Source organism: Halichoeres trimaculatus, unplaced genomic scaffold (genome assembly GCF_033239565.1).
Source record: "Halichoeres trimaculatus isolate MK-OKI-2021-1 unplaced genomic scaffold, fHalTri1.1 fHalTri1_scaffold_9, whole genome shotgun sequence".
In the NCBI taxonomy this organism is placed as follows: domain Eukaryota; kingdom Metazoa; phylum Chordata; class Actinopteri; order Labriformes; family Labridae; genus Halichoeres; species Halichoeres trimaculatus.
The window spans coordinates 36,080,636-36,094,399 of record NW_027437188.1 but is presented as its reverse complement, the minus strand read 5'-3'; the positions used below and the strand labels follow the sequence as shown (position 1 = coordinate 36,094,399).

The following is a 13,764-nucleotide window of genomic DNA, read 5'->3' as shown; positions in this document are numbered from 1 at the left end:
CACCCCGGTACTTCAGGCTCGCCGCTCTAATGTTCATTTTCAGGAAACAAAAGCGATGTAAGAGGCGGAGACGGCCGGTAGAGTGTTTGGTTATCCCGCGGTGTGTTTCCATTTGGTGCATAAGGACGTTTGATAGATCCAGTTAACGCAGAGAGGATCAGACGGAGCAGCTGGTGTAATATCACATTAAAAAGAGTCTGATTCATTTCTGACGAGGAGCATCACCAACAAAAAGACAGAGCTCAGAGTTCAGAGACGGGGACTCCAGATCCTGGTCTTCCTCCTCCTCCCAGAGACCGATGGTTTTCACTGAATTAACTCATCACTTTAAGTTGTCTTCCCTACCTCTCAAACTTTCTCTTTCCACGCTCATCCTTCTTCTCCTTCTCTGTGTCTGTGCAGGGATTTCTGGTTGATGGACAGCCGGCTGAGCCAATGACAAACTTTGAGGACGTCTAACACACGGAAATCTACAAAGCGGATGAGCTCCAGCACCGAGTCATTTCCTGTGAGAAGAGGACGGCCCCCCTCCCCGCTGAAGAGGTGAGGTGCTGATGCTGTTTGGATCTGCAGGGTGGCTTCTGATTGGTGGAGAGCTGAGACGCTGCATGTCCAGAGTTTGTGAGGCACTGAGAATCCAATGTGCACTCAAGAGATAATGAGGTTTAAAGTTTTGTATTTTGGCTGATTCAGATATTTATTGTGAGGAAGTGATGCCTCTGTGAATCAGTGTCAAGACTTTTTTGAAATGCTCCATTTTAAAACTACAGACTGATGACATCACAGCTCACCTGTCCCTCAGGTGTCACTGATCCTGATGATCAGTGGTCTGTTTTCAGCATAGTTACGTGCTGCATAAACATCAGCAAACTCTGCTTCTGACCAAGAAACATGTTCTCCATTAGGGGGCGCTACAGGGGGAAATATGTCAGGATGGTTTTAAGGCAGGATCAATATTTTCCATATTTTCTGGTTTCTACATTAGAGAATTAGGGCCACTTTTTCAGAAAAAAAGTATATTTACAAGAATAATCTCATAAATCTATAAGAATAGAGTTGTAATTCAGTCTAATGCGGGGTCTGCTACCTTAATTTGAAATTCAAAAGTTTGCAAACATTAAAAAAAAAATTGCAAAATTTTGAAAATATTTAAAAAAAATGAAATTTCAAAAATATGCAGACAGTTTGAAATTTTGAAAAAAAAAAAAAATCAAAATTTGCATTATTTTTTCTTTTTAATTGAAATTGAATAAATTCGCTTTTTTTCTTCTTAATTTAAACAATCTAAAACAAGTACAGAATAAAATAATGACTTTATTCCCATACACTTATGAGTTGATTTTCATTATAACCGTAGATTCAAGTCTTTATCTCACACATTTATGAACTTTAATTCCTCAAATAAACAAGACGAATCATGTTAATTTATTCTCGTATATTTATGACGTTATTTTTTGAAATTAATTGCTTTATTCTCATATATTGATGATATATACCCCCCAAATTTATGAGGTTATGCTTGTAAATTAACAACTTTCCTATAGTTGTGAATTTTATGATATTAATCCTCTAAATTTATGACACTTCTCATAAATTTATGACTTTATTCTTGTGAATTTTTGACTTCATTTTTGTAAATGTATAACTTTAGTTTTATTTTCTCATTTTTATTATTATTATTTTTAGATTATTTACATAAATTCAGGCTTTTATTCTCACAAATTCATGACTTTGTCCCCGTAGGTTTGTTTTGTTTTGTTTTGTATTTTTCCTTAAGGTAGCTCTAATTCTCCGCTCTTCCTTCTTTCCTGTGCACATTTAGTGACTTTACTTTTACTTTACTTTACTACTTTGCTTAGTTTTCCAACTCTTATCTGGTCTTGCATTCTCTAATGTCCTCTAACGTGCTTTTTGAACTTTCACATCGTTCCATCATGATAAAAACATTAATTTGAAGACGTCAGCCGGAATATACCAAGCTTTGGCTTTAGTCAATCAACCTATCAACAGTCTCGATGTGGTGTGGGATGAGAACGGATCTGGGGCCTGACTTTGGACAGGCCGGCCCTGAAGTTTCTCCTGATTTAGTTTCAATCAAACTCTGAACATCAGGCTGTTGGAAAAGCTTTTGGACTTCAGGTTATTTCAGATGAATGTGGAACAAGAATCACACCTTCACAGCGAGGAAAACGATTAATGGAGCTGAGTTAGTGCTGCTGTTTGAATATGAAAGCAGAAATTCACAGACAACAGGAACAAAACTCATATAGACTGGCTCAGGATTTGTCTGGCAGGTGTAAAACCTTTAACCCAAAGACAAACTCCTCATCGCGCCGCAGACTGTTAAACCTCCACAGTTTCCATCTTCACTTCCTGTGCTTTAACCGGCGCAGACACCAGATGTTACAGACGCATTTAAAGGTTAACGCCGCTAATCTACAGCAGGCTGTGACGGCGCCCCGGTGACAACTCTTACTCAAACACATAATAGAAAAGAAAACATGTAAAGTACTCGCGATTAAAGTGTGTATGAGCCTCTGAGTGTGTGTGTGAGTGTGTGTGTGTGAGACAGTGACTTAAGCTAATGCAGCCTTAATAGGCACATTAGTTTCTTCCTCCACTGGATCATTTGAATCAGCTCTGACAAGAAAATAGGTCCATTAGACGGCTATAGATCTCATGCACACACTTATATACACACACACACACACACACACACACACACACACACACACACTGGATGGCTTCTGTTGCAACAACCCTGCATTGCACCCACACCTCATTTTCTCACAGAACACACCTCAACACAAATGTTTACTTGCAGTTTATCTCCTCTTTGTCACACACACTCACACACACACACACACACACACACATGCTGCCACTCTCATTGAAGACTTTTCTATCAGAACTAATTTGCGGGCGCCGCTGCGTTGGCCGTGCTGGTGACAGGAGTTTCCTAATGAGACGCGGCGCTGGCAGTAATGGCAGGTGTGGGTCTTGAATCAGAGGAACAGTAATGAGATGAAGGGGCCTAATGGTCACAAGCAGAATAATAACAAGTACAAACACAGGATGAGAGCGGCGGTAATGAGAAAGCAGGCCGGGACGCGGCTCAGACCAACAACTGAGTCACGACCAGCAGAGGTGAGCAGCTTCTGGGAGGTTCGCTCTAATGAGTGAGGACGAGGAGACGCCAGGACGACCTCGGTGTGCCGCCGTGAATATTTGACTCGCTCTGCTCGGTTTAAAACAGTCCTCTGGTTTTTCTAAACACTGGGTCTAATGACTTAAAGGCACAGCACGGGTTCAGAGGTTGGGATTTGTTGCAGTGGAGTGTTTCAGCCGGCAGACGCCTAATGGGCTGTGACGAGACTCTGCAAACACAAACATTCAGAAAATCCCGACTTTAAGTTCCTGTTTCAGTCACTGACAGTCTTTATATCATCTATAGTAAGAACAGCAAACACAGTTGATGAACAGTTAATGCGCCCCATGTACAGACAGTCATTGTGATGAAATATTGATGAGGAGGAGCAGAAACATGACTCATTTTCTTGAGTTGCAGGGAGCAAAGAATAAAAGTCTGACCCCGTCACAGACAAACAGCTCTGAGAGGACAGACTTTGAATGGGCGCACTCAGAGTGCCGTAACTTCTAAAACATCGTACCTCTTGCACATTTAGACGCTTGGAAATGAAACTGGCTCTGGTTTTAAAACACCATAACCATCGTCTTAAACTTTTTATTGAGCAGAGGGTGATGTTGTTGTTTTCTCTGCAGCGTGAACAGAAAATGATCCCATAAAGAGTCAGTGAAGCTCCTGGATTCAAAGAGTGTTTGCTCGTCTTTAAGAGGTGTTTTAGACGACGCAGGGATCTGATGATTGTTTTTATTTATCCGACTCTAAAACACGTACGCACCACCTGCTCGGAAGAAGCTTTCAGCTCAGGACCAGAGCGAGACGATCACTGGAAATCTGTTGTTCTAAAACATGCATGCAAACTCTGCAACTTTTACTTTCATAGGAGCCATTTTTCCTCAGCTCACCTGGATTAAAGTCATTCAGGAGCCACAAAATCGACTTTATCTTCACAATAAAGACTATAAAAAATTCTGAACATAGTTTAAATCTAGCGAATAATTATCCAAACAAGAAGTTTTTTGTGTTTAAAAATATTTAATTTGGCATGTGATGTCATAGTTTTTTTTTTATGATTAAAAATTTGCAAATATGTTTTAAAAGATAAGAACCGTATTTTCAGAAATTTCATAAATTAACAACATTTAAATAAATTGAAACATTTTTCAAAATTTTAAAATTTTTCTAAAAAATCAAAACACTTGTAAATATATTGAAAAAAATATATATATAAATTTGCAAAGCTTTTGTAAAAAATAGCAAATGTTGGAAAAAAAAATATAAATTTGAAAACTTAGTAAAAAAAAAAAAAAAAAAAAATTGGAAATATTTTAAAATATATAATTAAGCAAAATTTGTAAAAATAAAAAAATAAATAACCATCAAAAATGGAAATATTTGCAAAAAAAATACATTGCATAATGTGTCCAAAGAACATGAAAAATTTGAAAAAATATTAATAAATTTGCCATAAAATGTTATTTTAAAAATGTGTTATTTTTTGAATGTAGAAATTGAAAAAAAAAATTTAAAAAATCTGAAAAAAATTTTAGAAACTCAAAAATGTTTAAATTTGCAAACGTTCCACAAGTTTGAAAATGCTCAAAAAAGATTCTTCCTTTCTTAATAAAAAAAGAATGTAAAAAAGAAAAAACTTGCAAAAATGAGAAAGTAAGAAAGCTTTATTGTGAGGAGTGATGCATGATTAGGTCAGCACAATGTTTAAGCATCATTTTATTTAGTGTCATGTTATTAATCATCAATACCCTCTGCAAGAAAAATAAAAATTTATTATTTCAAAAACATTTTTTAAAGCTACAAAGAGCCACTGCAAAGTAGTCAAAGGGCCGCATGAGGCTCCAGAGCCGCAGGTTGAAGACCCTTGTAACAAACAACAACTATCACCCTATAAAACCTGTGTTATGGTAGCCTTGTGGACTCTCAGGGTCGTTTCCCTCCATGCTGTTGCCCCGCCTCCAACTTTAATGCAGCACAGACTGTATCTGAGGCGGGAGGAGCGGAGGATAAATTGGCCGAGCGTTTCTATCCCACAGCTCTAAGGGTCAGGGAAATAACAGACCAATAAAATAAGAGAACGCTGTAAACTCAAGGTCAGCTGACACATAACGACCTGAACAGCAGGGGCGGACTCAGGCGGGGAGCGAGGACACGGCGGCAGCTGGCAGGCCGCTCGGCCTCGCTGAGTCTGTCTTGGTGTGGCTTTTATAACTTTATTGATCAGGAGGAAGCAGTGGAGCAGACAGGCCTATTACAGGACATGCTGGTAGCTGCTGAGGTGCAGGGCGATGCAGGGCGGTGAGGAAGGAGGAAAGTTCATCTTTGAGTCTAGTTCTGCTTTTACAAACCACTGCACGCAAATCAAGTGAATCCTGCACCGAGCGTTCTTCATCCTCCATCAAATCGTCTTCAGTCTCACGGTCGTAGACGACAAATAAATGTGAAAAGGCTGCAGAGATCTCCTTAATGTGCCCTTTATTCCCTTCATCAGCTCTGAAAGAGGAAGATTGAAGAGCTGCTTCCACTTAACAACATCCATACTGTGACATTTTCACTGCAGGGTAGAAATCTTTTCATCAGACGAGTGAAAGGTCTGCACTGACAGTTTCCATAAAGGAAATTAAAAGTAGGGTGTTGTCTGCAGAAGCCTAAAGCGGACATGCATCCATGCCTTTCGTTCCTGTGTTTTCTTTAATAATGACTCAATTATAAAGTAACTTTTTAAATTCAGCATCTGTGCTGATTTCCCCTGCACCTCCGGCGGTATCAGACACTAATCCTCCTCCACCAGCTCATCAGAGCCTGTGCAGTTAACATTACAGGTCCTGCTCTTTTCAAAGATGTAATGTTATTATTTAACGTCAGCAGCTTCGGCGTTCTCGCTCGGCCTTTTCTGCTGCCTGTGCATAAAACTTTGGACAGGAGTTGTATTGTAAAATGAGGCTACAGAATGTCAATTATATTAGTGCCTCTTCAGCAATAACACACTTCCTGTTTGGATGATGGAGCGGCGAGGACGCTGTCCCACATGACCGCTTCCTCCCGCCCTGATGAAGGGAAGGAGACTTTGACTGATTGTTAGAGGAGCTGCAGGAACGCTCCCCAGGAACTAAAGACTAAATTTAGTTCTGCTGTAACTGATCTATGTCTTAAAGTGTGAAAGAAATATTTCCCAGAAGTCCCTTGGAGGTCATAACTTTGGGGGCGGAGCATGTTAGCCAGCTGTGATGGACTTGGTTAAGTCCCTCCTAACTAATGGTCTTCTTTGAGCCTGATGGTGTGAATATGTCTCTGTCAGAGTTATTATATATACACGTCATAGTCTCCTCATCCTGTGAAGAGTCTCTAACTGATCTAGAAAAAGTTCCTCTTCCAGATATCTGCCTGATCCTAATCCATACTTTCAAATAAAATTATCAGGACCAGCTTCCTGATTGGGTAGAGCATGTCTAAGTCTCTATGACAATACGACGCCCGCTGATGAAGTTTAGTAAAGAGAGGAGAGATCTGTGTTTTTCTCAGCTGGAAACAATTTCTGTGATTAATTTTGTAGTGATGGTGGACACTGGAGCCTGACTGACAGACAGAAAAAGGACAGAAGAGCAGAAGAAAGAGAAACAGGAGAGAGATAAAGCACGAGCTAAAGGATAAACATGGGCTACGGCTTAAAAACAATCTAAAGGCTACAACAGGGGCTAAAGAATTAATAAACAAGCTAAAGATGAAAGAACGAGCTAGAGGCTAAAACTCAGGCCACAGGCTAAAACAGGAGCAAAGGCTAAAACCCAAGCTAAAGGCTAAAACACAGGCTATAGGCTTAAACGGCCAAAGCTAAAACCCAAGCTTAAGGCTAAAACACAGGCTATAGGCTTAAACGGCCAAAGCTAAAACACAAGCTAAGGGCTAAAACAGGAGCTACACTAAAACACAAGCTAGAGGCTGAAAAGGAGCTAAGGCTAAAACACAAGCTAGAGGCTGAAAAGGAGCTTAGGGCTAAAACCCAAGCTAAAGGCTAAAACAGGAGCTTGGGCTAAAACACAAGCTAAAGGCTTTAATGGCCAAAGCTAAAACAGGAGCTAAGACTAAAATAGGAGCTAAGGCTAAAACACAAGCTAGAGGCTGAAAAGGAGCTAAGGCTAAAACACAAGCTAGAGGCTGAAAAGGAGCTAAGGGCTAAAACCCAAGCTAAAGGCTAAAACAGGAGCTTGGGCTAAAACACAAGCTAAAGGCTTTAATGGCCAAAGCTAAAACAGGAGCTAAGACTAAAATAGGAGCTAAGGCTAAAACACAAGCTAGAGGCTGAAAAGGAGCTAAGGCTAAAACACAAGCTAGAGGCTGAAAAGGAGCTAAGGGCTAAAACCCAAGCTAAAGGCTAAAACAGGAGCTTGGGCTAAAACACAAGCTAAAGGCTTTAATGGCCAAAGCTAAAACAGGAGCTAAGACTAAAATAGGAGCTAAGGCTAAAACACAAGCTAGAGGCTGAAAAGGAGCTAAGGCTAAAACACAAGCTAGAGGCTGAAAAGGAGCTTGGGCTTAAACCCAAGCTAAAGGCTAAAACAGGAGCTTGGGCTTAAACACAAGCTAAAGGCTTAAACCTCCAAAGCTAAAACACAAGCTAATGGCTAAAACAGGAGCTAAGGCTAAAACACAAGCTAAAGGCTAAAACAGCAGCTAAGGCTAAAACACAAGCTAGAGGCTGAGAAGGAGCTAAGGGCTAAAACCCAAGCTAAAGGCTAAAACAGGAGCTTGGGCTAAAACACAAGCTAAAGGCTAAAAACAGCAGCTAAGGCTAAAACACAAGCTAGAGACTGAGAAGGAGCTAAGGGCTAAAACCCAAGCTAAAGGCTAAAACAGGAGCTGAGAGCTAAAAAACACAAGCTAAAGGCTCAAACAGGGGCTAAGGGCTAAAACATTATCTTAGAGCTTGAACAAAAGCTAAAGGCTTAAACAAAGGCTGTGGGCTAAAACACAAGCTAAGAGCTAAAACAGGTGCCAAGGCTAAATCACAAGCTAAAGGCTTAAACAAGAGTTAAGGGCTAAAACACAAGCTAAAGCTAAACCCTAACCCTGACCTAAGGGCTAAAACTCAAGCTAAAGGCTAAAACAGGATCTAGACTCAAACATAGGCTAAAGGCTACAACAGAGCTTAAAGAATAGATAAACAAGCTAAAGATGAAAACACTAGTCAAAAGCTTTAACTCAAGCTAAAGGCTAAAACACAAGCTAAGGGCTAAAAAATCAGCTTAAAGCTTAAACAGGAGCTATGGCTTAAACACAGGCTAAAGGCTAAACAGGGGATAATGAATAAAAAAAACAAGCTAAGGATTTAAACAGGATGTAGGCTAAAACACAAGCTTAATTCTCAAACATAGGCTAAGGTCTAAAACATCAGCTAAAGGCTAAGGCATGGGTTAAAGGCTGAAAGGGCTAATGTGTTTGTGCTAACGTTGTCTCCAACCCACAGTCAGCAGTTATTCTGCAGTGGTCTGTTCAAACTTGAGAGTCTATCAATAAAATGAAGAGCCAGGTTAGGTTAGCTCTGCTTGGTGAGGTTGGAGTTGGTAGATGAGCTCTGGTAGGACAGAACCAGGATTCACTAACGTTACACGTTAACGACACGTCTCAGAGGGACCTGATCCAGTGTTTTATCCTTTTTAAAAGCCCAAAAATACTCTGTTAATGAATCTGTTTCATCTGCACTTTGTTTCTGCTGCTCGTAATGAGATGTTGTCCTTGATTTCAGTGTGTTTGGATTTTAATAACAGTTTTTGTCTCAGACAAAAAAAATCTCCTGTTTCATTAGATACAGAGCAGGCTGAGTGAAGCTCTGTCTCTGCTCGTTATGTTTGTACTATTTTCTCATTAGAGGTTTAAAACACACATTTATTATCACTCTTTCATGGTGAATTAATATGTTTGTGCGACTCTTTCATGTCTCATCCTCTGTGTTTTCTCTCAGCTCACATTCTCATTTCCTTCTTATTTGCTTTGTATTATCTTGTTGCTCAGCAGAAGCTGCGGTCGGCTCCATAAATCACAGAGCTCTTTGATTGTCGCTCTAATTAGCTCAGAGATTTTTCCTTTGTTTGTTTCTGAATGAGCCAGAGCTGCTAAAAACAGTGAAGGAGCTGCTGTTTGCTGTTTGCTGCCTGTTCGTCTGTCTGTGTCGCAGAGGTTTGGACGTCTGTGTTTGAGATTTATCAATAAGTGAAGTTTCTCAGCCCAGTTATTCCTGGATTCATCTCCTGTTAGAGGAGTCTTTCTGAAATATCTGTCGGCGCTGATGGAGAATGTATTTCTGTTTGTGTGTGCTACGTGTGTGTTTCCATGGCTGTGTTTTCAGTGATAGGAGAAACACTCACAGGAAGTTGCCAAATGTAATTTCTTGGCATCACGTTATCAGCTGATTGACAGCAGAGCTCGGCTCCTTCAGACGCTCCGGTTTCTGTTTTCAGGGACAGTCTGAGTGGCTGTCAAAGGGACTCCAGGGTGTGTTTGTTGGTGGATGTGGATTCAGATGCTTCAGTGAATTCTCCAATACAAACATGGAGGGTTTCTGAGTTGGTGGTTCTGCCTGATCTGTGTCTGCTCTGTCCCCCTGGTTGGACTTACCTGACCTCAGCATGGTCTGATCTGAAACAAAACCACGACATAAAAAGAGCAGAGAGTAAACACATCGATCAGGGTTGAAACCAATCAGATCCAGACATGTGATGGAGTGGAGATGGACCTGAGACAGATCTGGTGGACTCTGGCCGTCACGGTGTAGATGCTGACTGATCCGAATGTTTCAGCCTGTCAGAGCAGCCTCAACAAAAGCTTTGGAAGGGAACGAAGTTTGGGGATACTTTGAAGAAATAAATTCAATTTATATTGACGGACCACAGCCCTGTTTCCACTAAGCAGTCCGGTTTAAATCAGTAAATCCTGATCCTTTTTGTGTTTCTACAGCTGCTCTGTTTGGTAGGATGATAGCACAATGGCATAGCGTGAAACAGCATTCTTTTTCTCTGCCTCTCTTTTTTTTCTTCTTTTTCTTTTCTTTTCTTTTTGTAAATATTTATTTATGTTTTTCCTTCTTTTCTTCTTTAAATTGTTCTTTTTCTTTTCTTTTTCTTTTTTTACCCTTTTCTTATTTCTTTACATTTTTTCCTTTTTTTTTGTTTTTCTTCTGTTTAATTTTTCTACTTGTGTTTTTCCTTCATTTTTCTTTTTTCTTTCTTCTTCTTTCTTTTTTCTTCTTTTCTTCTTTTTTCTTCTTCATTTTTCTTCTGTTTTTTCTTTTTTTCATTTTTGTTTGTTGTTTTCCTCCTTTTCTTCTTTGATTTGTTCTTTTTCTTTTCTTTTTTTCCTTTTTATTTATGTTTCTTATTTACTCTTTTCTTATCTCTTTACATATTTCTTATTTTTTGTTCTTTCACCTGCTTTATTTTTCAACTTGTGTTTTTTTCTTCATTTTTCTATTTTCTTTCTTCTCTTTTTTATTTTGTTGTTCTTCATTTTTCTTCCATTTTCTTCTTTCTCCTTTTCTTTTTCATATATATCTTCTTTCTTCTTCTCTTGTCTTATTTCTTTCTTTTCTCGTTCTATTTTTTCTTCTTTTTCCTTTTCCCTTTACTTTTTTCCCCTGTTTTATTTTTCTACTTGTGTTTTTTTTCTTTTTTTTCTTCATTGATCTTTTTCTTTTCTTTTTCTTTCTTCTTTTTCTTTTGTCTTCTTTTTTCCTTTCTGATGTTCTTCTCTTTATTCCCTTTGTATTGCTCTAACATGTTTGAATTAGAGAACTCATTCATGCATTCATACTCTGCTAATAAATCAGATGAAGAAGAAAAACATAAAACACTTCAGTTTGGACAGCAGTTTCACGATGTTGGGTGACGCTTTTTTCCAACTAAAACAAAGTTCTCCTCAGGAAGTTGATCCCAGATTTAAATATGTCTGTTTTTATGAACACAGGATTTAAATGTACTGAAGGTTGCTGTGCCACAATGTATAACTCCTTCCTGTCTTCATCTCAGCATGCACGTGTGTGTAGAAGTGAAAGTTGGTTTTGTAGCACTCCCAGGCGGCTGATGGATGGACATGTAGCTCTTTAGGTTAACTCTGTCCTTAAAGGTGTTTTACGTAAAGTTAAATCTTCAGTCTTTAACAGTAAAGCCGAGGTTTTCACCTCACAGTGATGGTTTTTGCATCAACAAGCCTCACACTTCACTTTGCTGAGAGTACGTCTCACTGACCTTAAGCACAAAGCATAAAAAGGAAGTAGTCGACTCTGCTCAGCCCCATCATCTCTTCCCCTGCTCACAGCAGCCTCACACTGTAAATACAGAGCCATGATTCAGTCTCTGAGATTACTCATACCTCTATTTACCACTAACAAGACCAACAGGGAGCTGGCTATCTGAGGCTGGACCAACATTACAGAGTTTTTTTTTTTTTATCCGCCTCCTCAGCTAGCTCACTCCTCAAACAGTCTCAGCCTCTCTGTGAGGAAACCAGCTCTAAAGAGGGGTTTCAGCCAAAATCTCCTAAATAAGCGAGGATAACTTAATAACAGCGAAAACCTCCTCATGCTCTGGAGTCCGCCTCCCGCTGTTTGTCGGCTGTGCTGCAGCAGGACGTGTGCTGTGAATGTCAGGGCAATTTTTCATTCTTCATCGGAGCTGAAATGGATTCCAGAGGCCGACTGTGTGGCGCTAACAGCGGCCTGATCTGCTGTCTGCCTCTGCTTTTGTGTGCTAATGCCCCCCTGAGGAGGCGCGGTGGGGGTGGGGCTCAGAGGAGGTGAGCGTCATGGGGATGTTACACCTTTCTCTGCTGATGTGAAGTTTTCTGCTTCACTCGTGTTTAACTTTGATGAGATCACAGCTGATGTCAGCGGTTGATCTGCTGAGAAGGCCTGAGGGTCAACTGTTGGTCCAAGGAAAGACTAATCTGGAGGAAAATACAGATTTGAATTCTGTATGGATGGACTCATTTAACTGACAACATGCCAGCTTGATAAACATGCTTGATACGTGGCAAACAACAATAAAAAAAAGAGTTTGGCAAAACTAACAATGGTTATCAAATTTAAGTATTCTTGCAAAGATTTTTACAAATTTTGCACATTAGTTATTTTTTGGCAAATTTCAAACTTTTTTTTTTAAATTTATGCAGATTTACCTTTTTTTGGCAAATGTTTACATTTTTTAAAATTTTTGCAAATGTATCATTATTTTGGCAAATTAAGACATTTTTATTTTTGCAAATTATTATTATTATTATTATTTTTGCAAATTTTATATTGAATCAATTTGGGCAATTTTAATATTTTTTTAAATTTTTCAAAATAATCATTTTTGTGGCAAATTTTTTCATTTTTTCACGTTTTTTGGCAAATTTTTACATTTTTTTTATTTTTGCAAATTTACTTATTTTTGGCAAATTTAGACTTTTTTTATTTTTTGCACATTATTATTTTATTTTATTTTTTTGGACCGTTGCAAATTTATCATTTTTTGGCAATTTTAACTTTTTTTTTTCAAATTTATCATTTTTGTGGCAAATTTCAACTTTTTTTATTAAAAACTTGAAATTTGTTTGCTTTTTTGTGAAATTAAAAAAATAAAGCAATTAAGCATTTTTTTGATTCCAGTTTATTTTTAATTTTTCATTTTTTTCTATTCTTTTTTTTCAGAACTTTCCCATTTTTTGTAAATTTATTTAAAAAAAATAAAAATGAGACATCATATGTGCAATTTCATAAAATACAAAAAAAAATTCTGGTTTAGAAAAATAATTTCTCAGATTTTAACCGTATATACAACTTCAAACACCTTATAGTATTATTGCTATTATATAGCCACATAAAATAAAACCAGAGCAGAGCACATTTATTTTCTCATTTATTCCACATTTATTTTTGTATTTTTTTTGTATTATTAACTTTTATTTATTTATTTATGTGCTATATATTTATTATTATTATTTTATTTTTTTTCAATTTTTTTTTTTCTTTTGATTTTGGCAGTTTTGGTCCTCCATAGCCATCAGCATGTGATGTTTTTTCTGTTCAGCGTTAAGCTTTAAAAAGATGCTCTTGGCCTCAAACTGATGTGTCTAAATGGGTTTACAGCGTAGTGTTTTCTCTGCTCTCTGATTCAAGCTGCTTATCCTGGGCACAGTTCAGTGAATAGAGCAGCTTGTACCTCTGCAGGTACACGCTGAGGCCTTACACAGTACAATGGCGGAGACCCACTTTGTATGCAGGCTCTTGACTCCTTCCCCTTGTGCTTTGGCAGCCCCGTTGTGAGGTTTCAGTTACTTTATGCCTCCATTATATCACTTTCAGACCCTGGTGTGAGCGTTTGTTAAAAAGCTGGAGTCTGATATTCATTCTGCTGCTGTGCACAGATTAAAACCTCATTTTTCTGCCCTCCTCTCGCTCATGAACTCCTCAGAGTGATGGCTCCTGATAAATGAGCAGAGTTTCTAACTATTGTGCTGCAGACAGCTTGAGCCTGCTCACGTGCTGCTCAGCATTTGTAGCAGAGCTCAGCGGATATGAGCTCACAGTGGATTTATGAGTCGGGTGGACGTACAATGACAGACATAATTTGCCG

The 13,764-nt window shown here is 38.7% G+C and overlaps 1 protein-coding gene across 3 annotated transcripts in view; it reads left to right on the top strand.

Annotated features, from left to right (window-relative positions):
• The window catches only part of LOC141798088 (leucine-rich repeat and fibronectin type III domain-containing protein 1-like protein), a 491,366-nt gene that overhangs the window by 246,899 nt on the left and 230,703 nt on the right, over window positions 1-13,764 (top strand). For all 3 annotated transcript variants that reach the window (XM_074679875.1, XM_074679873.1, XM_074679872.1), the window contains one exon: window positions 403-543. The gene's annotated coding sequence lies outside the window, so the exon portion shown is untranslated. The remainder of the gene's footprint in view (window positions 1-402; window positions 544-13,764) is intronic.